This window comes from Limanda limanda, chromosome 16 (assembly GCF_963576545.1).
Source record: "Limanda limanda chromosome 16, fLimLim1.1, whole genome shotgun sequence".
Classification (NCBI taxonomy): domain Eukaryota; kingdom Metazoa; phylum Chordata; class Actinopteri; order Pleuronectiformes; family Pleuronectidae; genus Limanda; species Limanda limanda.
Genome location: NC_083651.1, coordinates 26,595,083 through 26,620,531, shown reverse-complemented (window position 1 = coordinate 26,620,531; position 25,449 = coordinate 26,595,083).

Genomic DNA, 25,449 nt, shown 5'->3' with positions numbered 1-25,449 from the left:
CCTTTTCTTCCAAAAAAAGGAAGATCTCCCTGTTTCCAGCGCTTTTCTGACACTGGAGCTGATATGTGATGAAAAAGTCAAAATGTTAACCATTGCTTCCAAAAAAGGCTTATCTCCCCGTTTCCAGCTGTTTAGTGACATTTGGGATGATGTGTGATGAAAAATTCAAGAATTTAACCTTTTCTTCCAAAAAAAGGCAGATCTCCCTGTTTCCAGCGCTTTTCTGACACTGGAGCTGATATGTGATGAAAAAGTCAAAATGTTAACCATTGCTTCCAAAAAAGGCTTATATCCCCGTTTCCAGCTGTTTAGTGACATTTGGGATGATGTGTGATGAAAAATTCAAGAATTTAACCTTTTCTTCCAAAAAAAGGCAGATCTCCCTGTTTCCAGCGCTTTTCTGACACTTGGACTGACATGTGATGAAAAAGTCAGAAATCTTAATCAATGCTTCCAAAAAAGGCTTATCTCCCCGTTTCCAGCTGTTTAGTGACATTTGGGATGATGTGTGATGAAAAATTCAAGAATTTAACCATTTCTTCCAAAAAAGGCAGATCTCCCTGTTTCCAGCGCTTTTCTGACACTTGGGCTGACATGTGATGAAAAAGTCAGAAATCTTAATCAATGCTTCCAAAAAAAAGGCTTATCTCCCCGTTTCCAGCTGTTTAGTGACATTTGGGATGATGTGTGATGAAAAATTCGAGAATTTGACCATTTCTTCCAAAAAAGGCTTATCTCCCTGTTTCCAGCGCTTTTCTGACATCTGGGCTGACATGTGATGAAAAAGTCAGAAATCTTAATCAATGCTTCCAAAAAAGGCTTATCTCCCCGTTTCCAGCTGTTTAGTGACATTTGGGATGATGTGTGATGACAAATTCAAGAATTTAACCTTTTCTTCCAAAAAAAGGCAGATCTCCCTGTTTCCAGCGCTTTTCTGACACTGGAGCTGATATGTGATGAAAAAGTCAAAATGTTAACCATTGCTTCCAAAAAAGGCTTATCTCCCCGTTTCCAGCTGTTTAGTGACATTTGGGATGATGTGTGATGAAAAATTCGAGAATTTAACCATTTCTTCCAAAAAAGGCTTATCTCCCTGTTTCCAGCGCTTTTCTGACACCTGGGCTGACATATGATGAAGAAGTCAGAAATCTTAATCAATGCTTCCAAAAAAGGCTTATCTCCCCGTTTCCAGCTGTTTAGTGACATTTGGGATGATGTGTGATGAAAAATTCAAGAATTTAACCTTTTCTTCCAAAAAAAGGAAGATCTCCCTGTTTCCAGCGCTTTTCTGACACTGGAGCTGATATGTGATGAAAAAGTCAAAATGTTAACCATTGCTTCCAAAAAAGGCTTATCTCCCCGTTTCCAGCTGTTTAGTGACATTTGGGATGATGTGTGATGAAAAATTCAAGAATTTAACCTTTTCTTCCAAAAAAAGGCAGATCTCCCTGTTTCCAGCGCTTTTCTGACACTGGAGCTGATATGTGATGAAAAAGTCAAAATGTTAACCATTGCTTCCAAAAAAGGCTTATATCCCCGTTTCCAGCTGTTTAGTGACATTTGGGATGATGTGTGATGAAAAATTCAAGAATTTAACCTTTTCTTCCAAAAAAAGGCAGATCTCCCTGTTTCCAGCGCTTTTCTGACACTTGGACTGACATGTGATGAAAAAGTCAGAAATCTTAATCAATGCTTCCAAAAAAGGCTTATCTCCCCGTTTCCAGCTGTTTAGTGACATTTGGGATGATGTGTGATGAAAAATTCAAGAATTTAACCATTTCTTCCAAAAAAGGCAGATCTCCCTGTTTCCAGCGCTTTTCTGACACTTGGGCTGACATGTGATGAAAAAGTCAGAAATCTTAATCAATGCTTCCAAAAAAAAGGCTTATCTCCCCGTTTCCAGCTGTTTAGTGACATTTGGGATGATGTGTGATGAAAAATTCAAGAATTTAACCTTTTCTTCCAAAAAAAGGCAGATCTCCCTGTTTCCAGCGCTTTTCTGACACTGGAGCTGATATGTGATGAAAAAGTCAAAATGTTAACCATTGCTTCCAAAAAAGGCTTATCTCCCCGTTTCCAGCTGTTTAGTGACATTTGGGATGATGTGTGATGAAAAATTCAAGAATTTAACCTTTTCTTCCAAAAAAAGGCAGATCTCCCTGTTTCCAGCGCTTTTCTGACACTGGAGCTGATATGTGATGAAAAAGTCAAAATGTTAACCATTGCTTCCAAAAAAGGCTTATCTCCCCGTTTCCAGCTGTTTAGTGACATTTGGGATGATGTGTGATGAAAAATTCAAGAATTTAACCATTTCTTCCAAAAAAGGCTTATCTCCCTGTTTCCAGCGCTTTTCTGACACTTGGGCTGACATGTGATGAAAAAGTCAGAAATCTTAATCAATGCTTCCAAAAAAGGCTTATCTCCCCGTTTCCAGCTGTTTAGTGACATTTGGGATGATGTGTGATGACAAATTCAAGAATTTAACCTTTTCTTCCAAAAAAAGGCAGATCTCCCTGTTTCCAGCGCTTTTCTGACACTGGAGCTGATATGTGATGAAAAAGTCAAAATGTTAACCATTGCTTCCAAAAAAGGCTTATCTCCCCGTTTCCAGCTGTTTAGTGACATTTGGGATGATGTGTGATGAAAAATTCGAGAATTTAACCATTTCTTCCAAAAAAGGCTTATCTCCCTGTTTCCAGCGCTTTTCTGACACCTGGGCTGACATGTGATGAAGAAGTCAGAAATCTTAATCAATGCTTCCAAAAAAGGCTTATCTCCCCGTTTCCAGCTGTTTAGTGACATTTGGGATGATGTGTGATGAAAAATTCAAGAATTTAACCTTTTCTTCCAAAAAAAGGCAGATCTCCCTGTTTCCAGCGCTTTTCTGACACTGGAGCTGATATGTGATGAAAAAGTCAAAATGTTAACCATTGCTTCCAAAAAAGGCTTATCTCCCCGTTTCCAGCTGTTTAGTGACATTTGGGATGATGTGTGATGAAAAATTCAAGAATTTAACCTTTTCTTCCAAAAAAAGGCAGATCTCCCTGTTTCCAGCGCTTTTCTGACACTGGAGCTGATATGTGATGAAAAAGTCAAAATGTTAACCATTGCTTCCAAAAAAGGCTTATCTCCCCGTTTCCAGCTGTTTAGTGACATTTGGGATGATGTGTGATGAAAAATTCGAGAATTTAACCATTTCTTCCAAAAAAGGCTTATCTCCCTGTTTCCAGCGCTTTTCTGACATCTGGGCTGACATGTGATGAAAAAGTCAGAAATCTTAATCAATGCTTCCAAAAAAGGCTTATCTCCCCGTTTCCAGCTGTTTAGTGACATTTGGGATGATGTGTGATGAAAAATTCAAGAATTTAACCTTTTCTTCCAAAAAAAGGCAGATCTCCCTGTTTCCAGCGCTTTTCTGACACTGGAGCTGATATGTGATGAAAAAGTCAAAATGTTAACCATTGCTTCCAAAAAAGGCTTATCTCCCCGTTTCCAGCTGTTTAGTGACATTTGGGATGATGTGTGATGAAAAATTCAAGAATTTAACCATTTCTTCCAAAAAAGGCTTATCTCCCTGTTTCCAGCGCTTTTCTGACACTTGGGCTGACATGTGATGAAAAAGTCAGAAATCTTAATCAATGCTTCCAAAAAAGGCTTATCTCCCCGTTTCCAGCTGTTTAGTGACATTTGGGATGATGTGTGATGACAAATTCAAGAATTTAACCTTTTCTTCCAAAAAAAGGCAGATCTCCCTGTTTCCAGCGCTTTTCTGACACTGGAGCTGATATGTGATGAAAAAGTCAAAATGTTAACCATTGCTTCCAAAAAAGGCTTATCTCCCCGTTTCCAGCTGTTTAGTGACATTTGGGATGATGTGTGATGAAAAATTCGAGAATTTAACCATTTCTTCCAAAAAAGGCTTATCTCCCTGTTTCCAGCGCTTTTCTGACACCTGGGCTGACATGTGATGAAGAAGTCAGAAATCTTAATCAATGCTTCCAAAAAAGGCTTATCTCCCCGTTTCCAGCTGTTTAGTGACATTTGGGATGATGTGTGATGAAAAATTCAAGAATTTAACCTTTTCTTCCAAAAAAAGGCAGATCTCCCTGTTTCCAGCGCTTTTCTGACACTGGAGCTGATATGTGATGAAAAAGTCAAAATGTTAACCATTGCTTCCAAAAAAGGCTTATCTCCCCGTTTCCAGCTGTTTAGTGACATTTGGGATGATGTGTGATGAAAAATTCGAGAATTTAACCATTTCTTCCAAAAAAGGCTTATCTCCCTGTTTCCAGCGCTTTTCTGACACCTGGGCTGACATGTGATGAAAAAGTCAGAAATCTTAATCAATGCTTCCAAAAAAGGCTTATCTCCCCGTTTCCAGCTGTTTAGTGACATTTGGGATGATGTGTGATGAAAAATTCAAGAATTTAACCTTTTTTTCCAAAAAAAGGCAGATCTCCCTGTTTCCAGCGCTTTTCTGACACTGGAGCTGATATGTGATGAAAAAGTCAAAATGTTAACCATTGCTTCCAAAAAAGGCTTATCTCCCCGTTTCCAGCTGTTTAGTGACATTTGGGATGATGTGTGATGAAAAATTCGAGAATTTAACCATTTCTTCCAAAAAAGGCTTATCTCCCTGTTTCCAGCGCTTATCTGACACCTGGGCTGATATGTGATGAAAAAGTCAGAAATCTTAATCAATGCTTCCAAAAAAGGCTTATCTCCCCGTTTCCAGCTGTTTAGTGACATTTGGGATGATGTGTGATGAAAAATTCAAGAATTTAACCTTTTCTTCCAAAAAAAGGCAGATCTCCCTCTTTCCAGCGCTTTTCTGACACTTGGACTGACATGTGATGAAAAAGTCAGAAATCTTAATCAATGCTTCCAAAAAAGGCTTATCTCCCCGTTTCCAGCTGTTTAGTGACATTTGGGATGATGTGTGATGAAAAATTCAAGAATTTAACCATTTCTTCCAAAAAAAGGCAGATCTCCCTGTTTCCAGCGCTTTTCTGACACTGGAGCTGATATGTGATGAAAAAGTCAAAATGTTAACCATTGCTTCCAAAAAAGGCTTATCTCCCCGTTTCCATCTGTTTAGTGACATTTGGGATGAAGTGTGATGAAAAATTCGAGAATTTCACCATTTCTTCCAAAAAAGGCTTATCTCCCTGTTTCCAGCGCTTTTCTGACACTTGGGCTGACATGTGATGAAAATGTCAGAAATCTTAATCAATGCTTCCAAAAAAGGCTTATCTCCCCGTTTCCAGCTGTTTAGTGACATTTGGGATGATGTGTGATGAAAAATTCAAGAATTTAACCTTTTCTTCCAAAAAAAGGCAGATCTCCCTGTTTCCAGCGCTTTTCTGACACTGGAGCTGATATGTGATGAAAAAGTCAAAATGTTAACCATTGCTTTCAAAAAAGGCTTATCTCCCCGTTTCCAGCTGTTTAGCGACATTTGGGATGATGTGTGATGAAAAATTCGAGAATTTAACCATTTCTTCCAAAAAAGGCTTATCTCCCTGTTTCCAGCGCTTTTCTGACACCTGGGCTGACATGTGATGAAAAAGTCAGAAATCTTAATCAATGCTTCCAAAAAAGGCTTATCTCCCCGTTTCCAGCTGTTTAGTGACATTTGGGATGATGTGTGATGAAAAATTCAAGAATTTAACCTTTTCTTCCAAAAAAAGGCAGATCTCCCTGTTTCCAGCGCTTTTCTGACACTGGAGCTGATATGTGATGAAAAAGTCAAAATGTTAACCATTGCTTCCAAAAAAGGCTTATCTCCCCGTTTCCAGCTGTTTAGTGACATTTGGGATGATGTGTGATGAAAAATTCAAGAATTTAACCATTTCTTCCAAAAAAGACTTATCTCCCTGTTTCCAGCGCTTTTCTGACACTTGGGCTGACATGTGATGAAAAAGTCAGAAATCTTAATCAATGCTTCCAAAAAAGGCTTATCTCCCCGTCTCCAGCTGTTTAGTGACATTTGGGATGATGTGTGATGACAAATTCAAGAATGTAACCTTTTCTTCCAAAAAAAGGCAGATCTCCCTGTTTCCAGCGCTTTTCTGACACTTGGGCTGACATGTGATGAAAAAGTCAGAAATCTTAATCAATGCTTCCAAAAAAGGCTTATCTCCCCGTTTCCAGCTGATTAGTGACATTTGGGATGATGTGTGATGAAAAATTCAAGAATTTAACCTTTTCTTCCAAAAAAAGGCAGATCTCCCTGTTTCCAGCGCTTTTCTGACACTGGAGCTGATATGTGATGAAAAAGTCAAAATGTTAACCATTGCTTCCAAAAAAGGCTTATCTCCCCGTTTCCAGCTGTTTAGTGACATTTGGGATGATGTGTGATGAAAAATTCGAGAATTTAACCATTTCTTCCAAAAAAGGCTTATCTCCCTTTTTCCAGCGCTTTTCTGACACCTGGGCTGACATGTGATGAAAAACTCAGAAATCTTAATCAATGCTTCCAAAAAAGGCTTATCTCCCCGTTTCCAGCTGTTTAGTGACATTTGGGATGATGTGTGATGAAAAATTCAAGAATTTAACCTTTTCTTCCAAAAAAAGGCAGATCTCCCTGTTTCCAGCGCTTTTCTGACACTGGAGCTGATATGTGATGAAAAAGTCAGAAATCTTAATCAATGCTTCCAAAAAAAAGGCTTATCTCCCCGTTTCCAGCTGTTTAGTGACATTTGGGATGATGTGTGATGAAAAATTCAAGAATTTAACCATTTCTTCCAAAAAAGGCAGATCTCCCTGTTTCCAGCGCTTTTCTGACACTTGGGCTGACATGTGATGAAAAAGTCAGAAATCTTAATCAATGCTTCCAAAAAAAAGGCTTATCTCCCCGTTTCCAGCTGTTTAGTGACATTTGGGATGATGTGTGATGAAAAATTCAAGAATTTAACCTTTTCTTCCAAAAAAAGGCAGATCTCCCTGTTTCCAGCGCTTTTCTGACACTGGAGCTGATATGTGATGAAAAAGTCAAAATGTTAACCATTGCTTCCAAAAAAGGCTTATCTCCCCGTTTCCAGCTGTTTAGTGACATTTGGGATGATGTGTGATGAAAAATTCAAGAATTTAACCTTTTCTTCCAAAAAAAGGCAGATCTCCCTGTTTCCAGCGCTTTTCTGACACTGGAGCTGATATGTGATGAAAAAGTCAAAATGTTAACCATTGCTTCCAAAAAAGGCTTATCTCCCCGTTTCCAGCTGTTTAGTGACATTTGGGATGATGTGTGATGAAAAATTCAAGAATTTAACCATTTCTTCCAAAAAAGGCTTATCTCCCTGTTTCCAGCGCTTTTCTGACACTTGGGCTGACATGTGATGAAAAAGTCAGAAATCTTAATCAATGCTTCCAAAAAAGGCTTATCTCCCCGTTTCCAGCTGTTTAGTGACATTTGGGATGATGTGTGATGACAAATTCAAGAATTTAACCTTTTCTTCCAAAAAAAGGCAGATCTCCCTGTTTCCAGCGCTTTTCTGACACTGGAGCTGATATGTGATGAAAAAGTCAAAATGTTAACCATTGCTTCCAAAAAAGGCTTATCTCCCCGTTTCCAGCTGTTTAGTGACATTTGGGATGATGTGTGATGAAAAATTCGAGAATTTAACCATTTCTTCCAAAAAAGGCTTATCTCCCTGTTTCCAGCGCTTTTCTGACACCTGGGCTGACATGTGATGAAAAAGTCAGAAATCTTAATCAATGCTTCCAAAAAAGGCTTATCTCCCCGTTTCCAGCTGTTTAGTGACATTTGGGATGATGTGTGATGAAAAATTCAAGAATTTAACCTTTTTTTCCAAAAAAAGGCAGATCTCCCTGTTTCCAGCGCTTTTCTGACACTGGAGCTGATATGTGATGAAAAAGTCAAAATGTTAACCATTGCTTCCAAAAAAGGCTTATCTCCCCGTTTCCAGCTGTTTAGTGACATTTGGGATGATGTGTGATGAAAAATTCGAGAATTTAACCATTTCTTCCAAAAAAGGCTTATCTCCCTGTTTCCAGCGCTTATCTGACACCTGGGCTGATATGTGATGAAAAAGTCAGAAATCTTAATCAATGCTTCCAAAAAAGGCTTATCTCCCCGTTTCCAGCTGTTTAGTGACATTTGGGATGATGTGTGATGAAAAATTCAAGAATTTAACCTTTTCTTCCAAAAAAAGGCAGATCTCCCTGTTTCCAGCGCTTTTCTGACACTTGGACTGACATGTGATGAAAAAGTCAGAAATCTTAATCAATGCTTCCAAAAAAGGCTTATCTCCCCGTTTCCAGCTGTTTAGTGACATTTGGGATGATGTGTGATGAAAAATTCAAGAATTTAACCATTTCTTCCAAAAAAAGGCAGATCTCCCTGTTTCCAGCGCTTTTCTGACACTGGAGCTGATATGTGATGAAAAAGTCAAAATGTTAACCATTGCTTCCAAAAAAGGCTTATCTCCCCGTTTCCAGCTGTTTAGCGACATTTGGGATGATGTGTGATGAAAAATTCGAGAATTTAACCATTTCTTCCAAAAAAGGCTTATCTCCCTGTTTCCAGCGCTTTTCTGACACCTGGGCTGACATGTGATGAAAAAGTCAGAAATCTTAATCAACGCTTCCAAAAAAGGCTTATCTCCCCGTTTCCAGCTGTTTAGTGACATTTGGGATGATGTGTGATGAAAAATTCAAGAATTTAACCTTTTCTTCCAAAAAAAGGCAGATCTCCCTGTTTCCAGCGCTTTTCTGACACTGGAGCTGATATGTGATGAAAAAGTCAAAATGTTAACCATTGCTTCCAAAAAAGGCTTATCTCCCCGTTTCCAGCTGTTTAGTGACATTTGGGATGATGTGTGATGAAAAATTCGAGAATTTAACCATTTCTTCCAAAAAAGGCTTATCTCCCTGTTTCCAGCGCTTTTCTGACACCTGGGCTGACATGTGATGAAAAAGTCAGAAATCTTAATCAATGCTTCCAAAAAAGGCTTATCTCCCCGTTTCCAGCTGTTTAGTGACATTTGGGATGATGTGTGATGAAAAATTCAAGAATATAACCTTTTCTTCCAAAAAAAGGCAGATCTCCCTGTTTCCAGCGCTTTTCTGACACTGGAGCTGATATGTGATGAAAAAGTCAAAATGTTAACCATTGCTTCCAAAAAAGGCTTATCTCCCCGTTTCCAGCTGTTTAGTGACATTTGGGATGATGTGTGATGAAAAATTCGAGAATTTAACCATTTCTTCCAAAAAAGGCTTATCTCCCTGTTTCCAGCGCTTTTCTGACACCTGGGCTGACATGTGATGAAATAGTCAGAAATCTTAATCAATGCTTCCAAAAAAGGCTTATCTCCCCGTTTCCAGCTGTTTAGTGACATTTGGAATGATGTGTGATGAAAAATTCAAGAATTTAACCTTTTCTTCAAAAAAAGGCAGATCTCCCTGTTTCCAGCGCTTTTCTGACACTTGGACTGACATGTGATGAAAAAGTCAGAAATCTTAATCAATGCTTCCAAAAAAGGCTTATCTCCCCGTTTCCAGCTGTTTAGTGACATTTGGGATGATGTGTGATGAAAAATTCAAGAATTTAACCATTTCTTCCAAAAAAGGCTTATCTCCCTGTTTCCAGCGCTTTTCTGACACTTGGGCTGACATGTGATGAAAAAGTCAGAAATCTTAATCAATGCTTCCAAAAAAGGCTTATCTCCCCGTTTCCAGCTGTTTAGTGACATTTGGGATGATGTGTGATGACAAATTCAAGAATTTAACCTTTTCTTCCAAAAAAAGGCAGATCTCCCTGTTTCCAGCGCTTTTCTGACACTGGAGCTGATATGTGATGAAAAAGTCAAAATGTTAACCATTGCTTCCAAAAAAGGCTTATCTCCCCGTTTCCAGCTGTTTAGTGACATTTGGGATGATGTGTGATGAAAAATTCGAGAATTTGACCATTTCTTCCAAAAAAGGCTTATCTCCCTGTTTCCAGCGCTTTTCTGACATCTGGGCTGACATGTGATGAAAAAGTCAGAAATCTTAATCAATGCTTCCAAAAAAGGCTTATCTCCCCGTTTCCAGCTGTTTAGTGACATTTGGGATGATGTGTGATGACAAATTCAAGAATTTAACCTTTTCTTCCAAAAAAAGGCAGATCTCCCTGTTTCCAGCGCTTTTCTGACACTGGAGCTGATATGTGATGAAAAAGTCAAAATGTTAACCATTGCTTCCAAAAAAGGCTTATCTCCCCGTTTCCAGCTGTTTAGTGACATTTGGGATGATGTGTGATGAAAAATTCGAGAATTTAACCATTTCTTCCAAAAAAGGCTTATCTCCCTGTTTCCAGCGCTTTTCTGACACCTGGGCTGACATGTGATGAAGAAGTCAGAAATCTTAATCAATGCTTCCAAAAAAGGCTTATCTCCCCGTTTCCAGCTGTTTAGTGACATTTGGGATGATGTGTGATGAAAAATTCAAGAATTTAACCTTTTCTTCCAAAAAAAGGAAGATCTCCCTGTTTCCAGCGCTTTTCTGACACTGGAGCTGATATGTGATGAAAAAGTCAAAATGTTAACCATTGCTTCCAAAAAAGGCTTATCTCCCCGTTTCCAGCTGTTTAGTGACATTTGGGATGATGTGTGATGAAAAATTCAAGAATTTAACCTTTTCTTCCAAAAAAAGGCAGATCTCCCTGTTTCCAGCGCTTTTCTGACACTGGAGCTGATATGTGATGAAAAAGTCAAAATGTTAACCATTGCTTCCAAAAAAGGCTTATATCCCCGTTTCCAGCTGTTTAGTGACATTTGGGATGATGTGTGATGAAAAATTCAAGAATTTAACCTTTTCTTCCAAAAAAAGGCAGATCTCCCTGTTTCCAGCGCTTTTCTGACACTTGGACTGACATGTGATGAAAAAGTCAGAAATCTTAATCAATGCTTCCAAAAAAGGCTTATCTCCCCGTTTCCAGCTGTTTAGTGACATTTGGGATGATGTGTGATGAAAATTTCAAGAATTTAACCATTTCTTCCAAAAAAGGCAGATCTCCCTGTTTCCAGCGCTTTTCTGACACTTGGGCTGACATGTGATGAAAAAGTCAGAAATCTTAATCAATGCTTCCAAAAAAAGGCTTATCTCCCCGTTTCCAGCTGTTTAGTGACATTTGGGATGATGTGTGATGAAAAATTCGAGAATTTGACCATTTCTTCCAAAAAAGGCTTATCTCCCTGTTTCCAGCGCTTTTCTGACATCTGGGCTGACATGTGATGAAAAAGTCAGAAATCTTAATCAATGCTTCCAAAAAAGGCTTATCTCCCCGTTTCCAGCTGTTTAGTGACATTTGGGATGATGTGTGATGACAAATTCAAGAATTTAACCTTTTCTTCCAAAAAAAGGCAGATCTCCCTGTTTCCAGCGCTTTTCTGACACTGGAGCTGATATGTGATGAAAAAGTCAAAATGTTAACCATTGCTTCCAAAAAAGGCTTATCTCCCCGTTTCCAGCTGTTTAGTGACATTTGGGATGATGTGTGATGAAAAATTCGAGAATTTAACCATTTCTTCCAAAAAAGGCTTATCTCCCTGTTTCCAGCGCTTTTCTGACACCTGGGCTGACATATGATGAAGAAGTCAGAAATCTTAATCAATGCTTCCAAAAAAGGCTTATCTCCCCGTTTCCAGCTGTTTAGTGACATTTGGGATGATGTGTGATGAAAAATTCAAGAATTTAACCTTTTCTTCCAAAAAAAGGAAGATCTCCCTGTTTCCAGCGCTTTTCTGACACTGGAGCTGATATTTGATGAAAAAGTCAAAATGTTAACCATTGCTTCCAAAAAAGGCTTATCTCCCCGTTTCCAGCTGTTTAGTGACATTTGGGATGATGTGTGATGAAAAATTCAAGAATTTAACCTTTTCTTCCAAAAAAAGGCAGATCTCCCTGTTTCCAGCGCTTTTCTGACACTGGAGCTGATATGTGATGAAAAAGTCAAAATGTTAACCATTGCTTCCAAAAAAGGCTTATATCCCCGTTTCCAGCTGTTTAGTGACATTTGGGATGATGTGTGATGAAAAATTCAAGAATTTAACCTTTTCTTCCAAAAAAAGGCAGATCTCCCTGTTTCCAGCGCTTTTCTGACACTTGGACTGACATGTGATGAAAAAGTCAGAAATCTTAATCAATGCTTCCAAAAAAGGCTTATCTCCCCGTTTCCAGCTGTTTAGTGACATTTGGGATGATGTGTGATGAAAAATTCAAGAATTTAACCATTTCTTCCAAAAAAGGCAGATCTCCCTGTTTCCAGCGCTTTTCTGACACTTGGGCTGACATGTGATGAAAAAGTCAGAAATCTTAATCAATGCTTCCAAAAAAAAGGCTTATCTCCCCGTTTCCAGCTGTTTAGTGACATTTGGGATGATGTGTGATGAAAAATTCAAGAATTTAACCTTTTCTTCCAAAAAAAGGCAGATCTCCCTGTTTCCAGCGCTTTTCTGACACTGGAGCTGATATGTGATGAAAAAGTCAAAATGTTAACCATTGCTTCCAAAAAAGGCTTATCTCCCCGTTTCCAGCTGTTTAGTGACATTTGGGATGATGTGTGATGAAAAATTCAAGAATTTAACCATTTCTTCCAAAAAAGGCTTATCTCCCTGTTTCCAGCGCTTTTCTGACACTTGGGCTGACATGTGATGAAAAAGTCAGAAATCTTAATCAATGCTTCCAAAAAAGGCTTATCTCCCCGTTTCCAGCTGTTTAGTGACATTTGGGATGATGTGTGATGACAAATTCAAGAATTTAACCTTTTCTTCCAAAAAAAGGCAGATCTCCCTGTTTCCAGCGCTTTTCTGACACTGGAGCTGATATGTGATGAAAAAGTCAAAATGTTAACCATTGCTTCCAAAAAAGGCTTATCTCCCCGTTTCCAGCTGTTTAGTGACATTTGGGATGATGTGTGATGAAAAATTCGAGAATTTAACCATTTCTTCCAAAAAAGGCTTATCTCCCTGTTTCCAGCGCTTTTCTGACACCTGGGCTGACATGTGATGAAGAAGTCAGAAATCTTAATCAATGCTTCCAAAAAAGGCTTATCTCCCCGTTTCCAGCTGTTTAGTGACATTTGGGATGATGTGTGATGAAAAATTCAAGAATTTAACCTTTTCTTCCAAAAAAAGGCAGATCTCCCTGTTTCCAGCGCTTTTCTGACACTGGAGCTGATATGTGATGAAAAAGTCAAAATGTTAACCATTGCTTCCAAAAAAGGCTTATCTCCCCGTTTCCAGCTGTTTAGTGACATTTGGGATGATGTGTGATGAAAAATTCAAGAATTTAACCTTTTCTTCCAAAAAAAGGCAGATCTCCCTGTTTCCAGCGCTTTTCTGACACTGGAGCTGATATGTGATGAAAAAGTCAAAATGTTAACCATTGCTTCCAAAAAAGGCTTATCTCCCCGTTTCCAGCTGTTTAGTGACATTTGGGATGATGTGTGATGAAAAATTCGAGAATTTAACCATTTCTTCCAAAAAAGGCTTATCTCCCTGTTTCCAGCGCTTTTCTGACATCTGGGCTGACATGTGATGAAAAAGTCAGAAATCTTAATCAATGCTTCCAAAAAAGGCTTATCTCCCCGTTTCCAGCTGTTTAGTGACATTTGGGATGATGTGTGATGAAAAATTCAAGAATTTAACCATTTCTTCCAAAAAAGGCTTATCTCCCTGTTTCCAGCGCTTTTCTGACACTTGGGCTGACATGTGATGAAAAAGTCAGAAATCTTAATCAATGCTTCCAAAAAAGGCTTATCTCCCCGTTTCCAGCTGTTTAGTGACATTTGGGATGATGTGTGATGACAAATTCAAGAATTTAACCTTTTCTTCCAAAAAAAGGCAGATCTCCCTGTTTCCAGCGCTTTTCTGACACTGGAGCTGATATGTGATGAAAAAGTCAAAATGTTAACCATTGCTTCCAAAAAAGGCTTATCTCCCCGTTTCCAGCTGTTTAGTGACATTTGGGATGATGTGTGATGAAAAATTCGAGAATTTAACCATTTCTTCCAAAAAAGGCTTATCTCCCTGTTTCCAGCGCTTTTCTGACACCTGGGCTGACATGTGATGAAAAAGTCAGAAATCTTAATCAATGCTTCCAAAAAAGGCTTATCTCCCCGTTTCCAGCTGTTTAGTGACATTTGGGATGATGTGTGATGAAAAATTCAAGAATTTAACCTTTTTTTCCAAAAAAAGGCAGATCTCCCTGTTTCCAGCGCTTTTCTGACACTGGAGCTGATATGTGATGAAAAAGTCAAAATGTTAACCATTGCTTCCAAAAAAGGCTTATCTCCCCGTTTCCAGCTGTTTAGTGACATTTGGGATGATGTGTGATGAAAAATTCGAGAATTTAACCATTTCTTCCAAAAAAGGCTTATCTCCCTGTTTCCAGCGCTTATCTGACACCTGGGCTGATATGTGATGAAAAAGTCAGAAATCTTAATCAATGCTTCCAAAAAAGGCTTATCTCCCCGTTTCCAGCTGTTTAGTGACATTTGGGATGATGTGTGATGAAAAATTCAAGAATTTAACCTTTTCTTCCAAAAAAAGGCAGATCTCCCTGTTTCCAGCGCTTTTCTGACACTTGGACTGACATGTGATGAAAAAGTCAGAAATCTTAATCAATGCTTCCAAAAAAGGCTTATCTCCCTGTTTCCAGCTGTTTAGTGACATTTGGGATGATGTGTGATGAAAAATTCAAGAATTTAACCATTTCTTCCAAAAAAAGGCAGATCTCCCTGTTTCCAGCGCTTTTCTGACACTGGAGCTGATATGTGATGAAAAAGTCAAAATGTTAACCATTGCTTCCAAAAAAGGCTTATCTCCCCGTTTCCATCTGTTTAGTGACATTTGGGATGAAGTGTGATGAAAAATTCGAGAATTTCACCATTTCTTCCAAAAAAGGCTTATCTCCCTGTTTCCAGCGCTTTTCTGACATCTGGGCTGACATGTGATGAAAATGTCAGAAATCTTAATCAATGCTTCCAAAAAAGGCTTATCTCCCCGTTTCCAGCTGTTTAGTGACATTTGGGATGATGTGTGTTGAAAAATTCAAGAATTTAACCTTTTCTTCCAAAAAAAGGCAGATCTCCCTGTTTCCAGCGCTTTTCTGACACTTGGGCTGATATGTGATGAAAAAGTCAGAAATCTTAATCAATGCTTCCAAAAAAGGCTTATCTCCCCGTTTCCAGCTGTTTAGTGACATTTGGGATGATGTGTGATGAAAAATTCAAGAATTTAACCTTTTCTTCCAAAAAAAGGCAGATCTCCCTGTTTCCAGCGCTTTTCTGACACTGGAGCTGATATGTGATGAAAAAGTCAAAATGTTAACCATTGCTTTCAAAAAAGGCTTATCTCCCCGTTTCCAGCTGTTTAGCGACATTTGGGATGATGTGTGATGAAAAATTCGAGAATTTAACCATTTCTTCCAAAAAAGGCTTATCTCCCTGTTTCCAGCGCTTTTCTGACACCTGGGCTGACATGTGATGAAAAAGTCAGAAATCTTAATCAATGCTTCCAAAAAAGGCTTATCTCCCCGTTTCCAGCTGTTTAGTGACATTTGGGATGATGTGTGATGAAAAATTCAAGAATTTAACCTTTTCTTCCAAAAAAAGGCAGATCTCCCTGTTTCCAGCGCTTTTCTGACACTGGAGCTGATATGTGATGAAAAAGTCAAAATGTTAACCATTGCTTCCAAAAAAGGCTTATCTCCCCGTTTCCAGCTGTTTAGTGACATTTGGGATGATGTGTGATGAAAAATTCAAGAATTTAACCATTTCTTCCAAAAAAGACTTATCTCCCTGTTTCCAGCGCTTTTCTGACACTTGGGCTGACATGTGATGAAATAGTCAGAAATCTTAATCAATGCTTCCAAAAAAAAGGCTTATCTCCCCGTTTCCAGCTGTTTAGTGACATTTGGGATGATGTGTGATGAAAAATTCAAGAATTTAACCATTTCTTCCAAAAAAAGGCAGATCTCCCTGTTTCCAGCGCTTTTCTGACACTGGAGCTGATATGTGATGAAAAAGTCAAAATGTTAACCATTGCTTCCAAAAAAGGCTTATCTCCCCGTTTCCATCTGTTTAGTGACATTTGGGATGAAGTGTGATGAAAAATTCGAGAATTTCACCATTTCTTCCAAAAAAGGCTTATCTCCCTGTTTCCAGCGCTTTTCTGACATCTGGGCTGACATGTGATGAAAATGTCAGAAATCTTAATCAATGCTTCCAAAAAAGGCTTATCTCCCCGTTTCCAGCTGTTTAGTGACATTTGGGATGATGTGTGTTGAAAAATTCAAGAATTTAACCTTTTCTTCCAAAAAAAGGCAGATCTCCCTGTTTCCAGCGCTTTTCTGACACTTGGGCTGATATGTGATGAAAAAGTCAGAAATCTTAATCAATGCTTCCAAAAAAGGCTTATCTCCCCGTTTCCAGCTGTTTAGTGACATTTGGGATGATGTGTGATGAAAAATTCAAGAATTTAACCTTTTCTTCCAAAAAAAGGCAGATCTCCCTGTTTCCAGCGCTTTTCTGACACTGGAGCTGATATGTGATGAAAAAGTCAAAATGTTAACCATTGCTTCCAAAAAAGGCTTATCTCCCCGTTTCCAGCTGTTTAGCGACATTTGGGATGGTGTGTGATGAAAAATTCGAGAATTTAACCTTTTCTTCCAAAAAAGGCAGATCTCCCTGTTTCCAGCGCTTTTCTGACACTGGAGCTGATATGTGATGAAAAAGTCAAAATGTTAACCATTGCTTCCAAAAAAGGCTTATCTCCCCGTTTCCAGCTGTTTAGTGACATTTGGGATGATGTGTGATGAAAAATTCAAGAATTTAACCATTTCTTCCAAAAAAGACTTATCTCCCTGTTTCCAGCGCTTTTCTGACACTTGGGCTGACATGTGATGAAAAAGTCAGAAATCTTAATCAATGCTTCCAAAAAAGGCTTATCTCCCCGTCTCCAGCTGTTTAGTGACATTTGGGATGATGTGTGATGACAAATTCAAGAATGTAACCTTTTCTTCCAAAAAAAGGCAGATCTCCCTGTTTCCAGCGCTTTTCTGACACTTGGGCTGACATGTGATGAAAAAGTCAGAAATCTTAATCAATGCTTCCAAAAAAGGCTTATCTCCCCGTTTCCAGCTGATTAGTGACATTTGGGATGATGTGTGATGAAAAATTCAAGAATTTAACCTTTTCTTCCAAAAAAAGGCAGATCTCCCTGTTTCCAGCGCTTTTCTGACACTGGAGCTGATATGTGATGAAAAAGTCAAAATGTTAACCATTGCTTCCAAAAAAGGCTTATCTCCCCGTTTCCAGCTGTTTAGTGACATTTGGGATGATGTGTGATGAAAAATTCGAGAATTTAACCATTTCTTCCAAAAAAGGCTTATCTCCCTTTTTCCAGCGCTTTTCTGACACCTGGGCTGACATGTGATGAAAAACTCAGAAATCTTAATCAATGCTTCCAAAAAAGGCTTATCTCCCCGTTTCCAGCTGTTTAGTGACATTTGGGATGATGTGTGATGAAAAATTCAAGAATTTAACCTTTTCTTCCAAAAAAAGGCAGATCTCCCTGTTTCCAGCGCTTTTCTGACACTGGAGCTGATATGTGATGAAAAAGTCAGAAATCTTAATCAATGCTTCCAAAAAAAAGGCTTATCTCCCCGTTTCCAGCTGTTTAGTGACATTTGGGATGATGTGTGATGAAAAATTCAAGAATTTAACCATTTCTTCCAAAAAAGGCAGATCTCCCTGTTTCCAGCGCTTTTCTGACACTTGGGCTGACATGTGATGAAAAAGTCAGAAATCTTAATCAATGCTTCCAAAAAAGGCTTATCTCCCCGTTTCCAGCTGTTTAGTGACATTTGGGATGATGTGTGATGACAAATTCAAGAATTTAACCTTTTCTTCCAAAAAAAGGCAGATCTCCCTGTTTCCAGCGCTTTTCTGACACTGGAGCTGATATGTGATGAAAAAGTCAAAATGTTAACCATTGCTTCCAAAAAAGGCTTATCTCCCCGTTTCCAGCTGTTTAGTGACATTTGGGATGATGTGTGATGAAAAATTCGAGAATTTAACCATTTCTTCCAAAAAAGGCTTATCTCCCTGTTTCCAGCGCTTTTCTGACACCTGGGCTGACATGTGATGAAAAAGTCAGAAATCTTAATCAATGCTTCCAAAAAAGGCTTATCTCCCCGTTTCCAGCTGTTTAGTGACATTTGGGATGATGTGTGATGAAAAATTCAAGAATTTAACCTTTTTTTCCAAAAAAAGGCAGATCTCCCTGTTTCCAGCGCTTTTCTGACACTGGAGCTGATATGTGATGAAAAAGTCAAAATGTTAACCATTGCTTCCAAAAAAGGCTTATCTCCCCGTTTCCAGCTGTTTAGTGACATTTGGGATGATGTGTGATGAAAAATTCGAGAATTTAACCATTTCTTCCAAAAAAGGCTTATCTCCCTGTTTCCAGCGCTTATCTGACACCTGGGCTGATATGTGATGAAAAAGTCAGAAATCTTAATCAATGCTTCCAAAAAAGGCTTATCTCCCCGTTTCCAGCTGTTTAGTGACATTTGGGATGATGTGTGATGAAAAATTCAAGAATTTAACCTTTTCTTCCAAAAAAAGGCAGATCTCCCTGTTTCCAGCGCTTTTCTGACACTTGGACTGACATGTGATGAAAAAGTCAGAAATCTTAATCAATGCTTCCAAAAAAGGCTTATCTCCCCGTTTCCAGCTGTTTAGTGACATTTGGGATGATGTGTGATGAAAAATTCAAGAATTTAACCATTTCTTCCAAAAAAAGGCAGATCTCCCTGTTTCCAGCGCTTTTCTGACACTGGAGCTGATATGTGATGAAAAAGTCAAAATGTTAACCATTGCTTCCAAAAAAGGCTTATCTCCCCGTTTCCATCTGTTTAGTGACATTTGGGATGAAGTGTGATGAAAAATTCGAGAATTTCACCATTTCTTCCAAAAAAGGCTTATCTCCCTGTTTCCAGCGCTTTTCTGACATCTGGGCTGACATGTGATGAAAATGTCAGAAATCTTAATCAATGCTTCCAAAAAAGGCTTATCTCCCCGTTTCCAGCTGTTTAGTGACATTTGGGATGATGTGTGATGACAAATTCAAGAATTTAACCTTTTCTTCCAAAAAAAGGCAGATCTCCCTGTTTCCAGCGCTTTTCTGACACTGGAGCTGATATGTGATGAAAAAGTCAAAATGTTAACCATTGCTTCCAAAAAAGGCTTATCTCCCCGTTTCCAGCTGTTTAGTGACATTTGGGATGATGTGTGATGAAAAATTCGAGAATTTAACCATTTCTTCCAAAAAAGGCTTATCTCCCTGTTTCCAGCGCTTTTCTGACACCTGGGCTGACATGTGATGAAAAAGTCAGAAATCTTAATCAATGCTTCCAAAAAAGGCTTATCTCCCCGTTTCCAGCTGTTTAGTGACATTTGGGATGATGTGTGATGAAAAATTCAAGAATTTAACCTTTTTTTCCAAAAAAAGGCAGATCTCCCTGTTTCCAGCGCTTTTCTGACACTGGAGCTGATATGTGATGAAAAAGTCAAAATGTTAACCATTGCTTCCAAAAAAGGCTTATCTCCCCGTTTCCAGCTGTTTAGTGACATTTGGGATGATGTGTGATGAAAAATTCGAGAATTTAACCATTTCTTCCAAAAAAGGCTTATCTCCCTGTTTCCAGCGCTTATCTGACACCTGGGCTGATATGTGATGAAAAAGTCAGAAATCTTAATCAATGCTTCCAAAAAAGGCTTATCTCCCCGTTTCCAGCTGTTTAGTGACATTTGGGATGATGTGTGATGAAAAATTCAAGAATTTAACCTTTTCTTCCAAAAAAAGGCAGATCTCCCTGTTTCCAGCGCTTTTCTGACACTTGGACTGACATGTGATGAAAAAGTCAGAAATCTTAATCAATGCTTCCAAAAAAGGCTTATCTCCCCGTTTCCAGCTGTTTAGTGACATTTGGGATGATGTGTGATGAAAAATTCAAGAATTTAACCATTTCTTCCAAAAAAAGGCAGATCTCCCTGTTTCCAGCGCTTTTCTGACACTGGAGCTGATATGTGATGAAAAAGTCAAAATGTTAACCATTGCTTCCAAAAAAGGCTTATCTCCCCGTTTCCATCTGTTTAGTGACATTTGGGATGAAGTGTGATGAAAAATTCGAGAATTTCACCATTTCTTCCAAAAAAGGCTTATCTCCCTGTTTCCAGCGCTTTTCTGACATCTGGGCTGACATGTGATGAAAATGTCAGAAATCTTAATCAATGCTTCCAAAAAAGGCTTATCTCCCCGTTTCCAGCTGTTTAGTGACATTTGGGATGATGTGTGTTGAAAAATTCAAGAATTTAACCTTTTCTTCCAAAAAAAGGCAGATCTCCCTGTTTCCAGCGCTTTTCTGACACTTGGGCTGATATGTGATGAAAAAGTCAGAAATCTTAATCAATGCTTCCAAAAAAGGCTTATCTCCCCGTTTCCAGCTGTTTAGTGACATTTGGGATGATGTGTGATGAAAAATTCAAGAATTTAACCTTTTCTTCCAAAAAAAGGCAGATCTCCCTGTTTCCAGCGCTTTTCTGACACTGGAGCTGATATGTGATGAAAAAGTCAAAATGTTAACCATTGCTTCCAAAAAAGGCTTATCTCCCCGTTTCCAGCTGTTTAGCGACATTTGGGATGGTGTGTGATGAAAAATTCGAGAATTTAACCTTTTCTTCCAAAAAAGGCAGATCTCCCTGTTTCCAGCGCTTTTCTGACACTGGAGCTGATATGTGATGAAAAAGTCAAAATGTTAACCATTGCTTCCAAAAAAGGCTTATCTCCCCGTTTCCAGCTGTTTAGTGACATTTGGGATGATGTGTGATGAAAAATTCAAGAATTTAACCATTTCTTCCAAAAAAGACTTATCTCCCTGTTTCCAGCGCTTTTCTGACACTTGGGCTGACATGTGATGAAAAAGTCAGAAATCTTAATCAATGCTTCCAAAAAAGGCTTATCTCCCCGTCTCCAGCTGTTTAGTGACATTTGGGATGATGTGTGATGACAAATTCAAGAATGTAACCTTTTCTTCCAAAAAAAGGCAGATCTCCCTGTTTCCAGCGCTTTTCTGACACTTGGGCTGACATGTGATGAAAAAGTCAGAAATCTTAATCAATGCTTCCAAAAAAGGCTTATCTCCCCGTTTCCAGCTGATTAGTGACATTTGGGATGATGTGTGATGAAAAATTCAAGAATTTAACCTTTTCTTCCAAAAAAAGGCAGATCTCCCTGTTTCCAGCGCTTTTCTGACACTGGAGCTGATATGTGATGAAAAAGTCAAAATGTTAACCATTGCTTCCAAAAAAGGCTTATCTCCCCGTTTCCAGCTGTTTAGTGACATTTGGGATGATGTGTGATGAAAAATTCGAGAATTTAACCATTTCTTCCAAAAAAGGCTTATCTCCCTTTTTCCAGCGCTTTTCTGACACCTGGGCTGACATGTGATGAAAAACTCAGAAATCTTAATCAATGCTTCCAAAAAAGGCTTATCTCCCCGTTTCCAGCTGTTTAGTGACATTTGGGATGATGTGTGATGAAAAATTCAAGAATTTAACCTTTTCTTCCAAAAAAAGGCAGATCTCCCTGTTTCCAGCGCTTTTCTGACACTGGAGCTGATATGTGATGAAAAAATCAAAATGTTAACCATTGCTTCCAAAAAAGGCTTATCTCCCCGTTTCCAGCTGTTTAGTGACATTTGGGATGATGTGTGATGAAAAATTCAAGAATTTAACCTTTTCTTCCAAAAAAAGGCAGATCTCCCTGTTTCCAGCGCTTTTCTGACACTTGGGCTGACATGTGATGAAAAAGTCAGAAATCTTAATCAATGCTTCCAAAAAAGGCTTATCTCCCCGTTTCCAGCTGATTAGTGACATTTGGGATGATGTGTGATGAAAAATTCAAGAATTTAACCTTTTCTTCCAAAAAAAGGCAGATCTCCCTGTTTCCAGCGCTTTTCTGACACTGGAGCTGATATGTGATGAAAAAGTCAAAATGTTAACCATTGCTTCCAAAAAAGGCTTATCTCCCCGTTTCCAGCTGTTTAGTGACATTTGGGATGATGTGTGATGAAAAATTCGAGAATTTAACCATTTCTTCCAAAAAAGGCTTATCTCCCTTTTTCCAGCGCTTTTCTGACACCTGGGCTGACATGTGATGAAAAACTCAGAAATCTTAATCAATGCTTCCAAAAAAGGCTTATCTCCCCGTTTCCAGCTGTTTAGTGACATTTGGGATGATGTGTGATGAAAAATTCAAGAATTTAACCTTTTCTTCCAAAAAAAGGCAGATCTCCCTGTTTCCAGCGCTTTTCTGACACTGGAGCTGATATGTGATGAAAAAGTCAGAAATCTTAATCAATGCTTCCAAAAAAAAGGCTTATCTCCCCGTTTCCAGCTGTTTAGTGACATTTGGGATGATGTGTGATGAAAAATTCAAGAATTTAACCATTTCTTCCAAAAAAGGCAGATCTCCCTGTTTCCAGCGCTTTTCTGACACTTGGGCTGACATGTGATGAAAAAGTCAGAAATCTTAATCAATGCTTCCAAAAAAGGCTTATCTCCCCGTTTCCAGCTGTTTAGTGACATTTGGGATGATGTGTGATGACAAATTCAAGAATTTAACCTTTTCTTCCAAAAAAAGGCAGATCTCCCTGTTTCCAGCGCTTTTCTGACACTGGAGCTAATATGTGATGAAAAAGTCAAAATGTTAACCATTGCTTCCAAAAAAGGCTTATCTCCCCGTTTCCAGCTGTTTAGTGACATTTGGGATGATGTGTGATGAAAAATTCGAGAATTTAACCATTTCTTCCAAAAAAGGCTTATCTCCCTGTTTCCAGCGCTTTTCTGACACCTGGGCTGACATGTGATGAAAAAGTCAGAAATCTTAATCAATGCTTCCAAAAAAGGCTTATCTCCCCGTTTCCAGCTGTTTAGTGACATTTGGGATGATGTGTGATGAAAAATTCAAGAATTTAACCTTTTTTTCCAAAAAAAGGCAGATCTCCCTGTTTCCAGCGCTTTTCTGACACTGGAGCTGATATGTGATGAAAAAGTCAAAATGTTAACCATTGCTTCCAAAAAAGGCTTATCTCCCCGTTTCCAGCTGTTTAGTGACATTTGGGATGATGTGTGATGAAAAATTCGAGAATTTAACCATTTCTTCCAAAAAAGGCTTATCTCCCTGTTTCCAGCGCTTATCTGACACCTGGGCTGATATGTGATGAAAAAGTCAGAAATCTTAATCAATGCTTCCAAAAAAGGCTTATCTCCCCGTTTCCAGCTGTTTAGTGACATTTGGGATGATGTGTGATGAAAAATTCAAGAATTTAACCTTTTCTTCCAAAAAAAGGCAGATCTCCCTGTTTCCAGCGCTTTTCTGACACTTGGACTGACATGTGATGAAAAAGTCAGAAATCTTAATCAATGCTTCCAAAAAAGGCTTATCTCCCCGTTTCCAGCTGTTTAGTGACATTTGGGATGATGTGTGATGAAAAATTCAAGAATTTAACCATTTCTTCCAAAAAAAGGCAGATCTCCCTGTTTCCAGCGCTTTTCTGACACTGGAGCTGATATGTGATGAAAAAGTCAAAATGTTAACCATTGCTTCCAAAAAAGGCTTATCTCCCCGTTTCCATCTGTTTAGTGACATTTGGGATGAAGTGTGATGAAAAATTCGAGAATTTCACCATTTCTTCCAAAAAAGGCTTATCTCCCTGTTTCCAGCGCTTTTCTGACATCTGGGCTGACATGTGATGAAAATGTCAGAAATCTTAATCAATGCTTCCAAAAAAGGCTTATCTCCCCGTTTCCAGCTGTTTAGTGACATTTGGGATGATGTGTGATGACAAATTCAAGAATTTAACCTTTTCTTCCAAAAAAGGCAGATCTCCCTGTTTCCAGCGCTTTTCTGACACTGGAGCTGATATGTGATGAAAAAGTCAAAATGTTAACCATTGCTTCCAAAAAAGGCTTATCTCCCCGTTTCCAGCTGTTTAGTGACATTTGGGATGATGTGTGATGAAAAATTCGAGAATTTAACCATTTCTTCCAAAAAAGGCTTATCTCCCTGTTTCCAGCGCTTTTCTGACACCTGGGCTGACATGTGATGAAAAAGTCAGAAATCTTAATCAATGCTTCCAAAAAAGGCTTATCTCCCCGTTTCCAGCTGTTTAGTGACATTTGGGATGATGTGTGATGAAAAATTCAAGAATTTAACCTTTTTTTCCAAAAAAAGGCAGATCTCCCTGTTTCCAGCGCTTTTCTGACACTGGAGCTGATATGTGATGAAAAAGTCAAAATGTTAACCATTGCTTCCAAAAAAGGCTTATCTCCCCGTTTCCAGCTGTTTAGTGACATTTGGGATGATGTGTGATGAAAAATTCGAGAATTTAACCATTTCTTCCAAAAAAGGCTTATCTCCCTGTTTCCAGCGCTTATCTGACACCTGGGCTGATATGTGATGAAAAAGTCAGAAATCTTAATCAATGCTTCCAAAAAAGGCTTATCTCCCCGTTTCCAGCTGTTTAGTGACATTTGGGATGATGTGTGATGAAAAATTCAAGAATTTAACCTTTTCTTCCAAAAAAAGGCAGATCTCCCTGTTTCCAGCGCTTTTCTGACACTTGGACTGACATGTGATGAAAAAGTCAGAAATCTTAATCAATGCTTCCAAAAAAGGCTTATCTCCCCGTTTCCAGCTGTTTAGTGACATTTGGGATGATGTGTGATGAAAAATTCAAGAATTTAACCATTTCTTCCAAAAAAAGGCAGATCTCCCTGTTTCCAGCGCTTTTCTGACACTGGAGCTGATATGTGATGAAAAAGTCAAAATGTTAACCATTGCTTCCAAAAAAGGCTTATCTCCCCGTTTCCATCTGTTTAGTGACATTTGGGATGAAGTGTGATGAAAAATTCGAGAATTTCACCATTTCTTCCAAAAAAGGCTTATCTCCCTGTTTCCAGCGCTTTTCTGACATCTGGGCTGACATGTGATGAAAATGTCAGAAATCTTAATCAATGCTTCCAAAAAAGGCTTATCTCCCCGTTTCCAGCTGTTTAGTGACATTTGGGATGATGTGTGTTGAAAAATTCAAGAATTTAACCTTTTCTTCCAAAAAAAGGCAGATCTCCCTGTTTCCAGCGCTTTTCTGACACTTGGGCTGATATGTGATGAAAAAGTCAGAAATCTTAATCAATGCTTCCAAAAAAGGCTTATCTCCCCGTTTCCAGCTGTTTAGTGACATTTGGGATGATGTGTGATGAAAAATTCAAGAATTTAACCTTTTCTTCCAAAAAAAGGCAGATCTCCCTGTTTCCAGCGCTTTTCTGACACTGGAGCTGATATGTGATGAAAAAGTCAAAATGTTAACCATTGCTTCCAA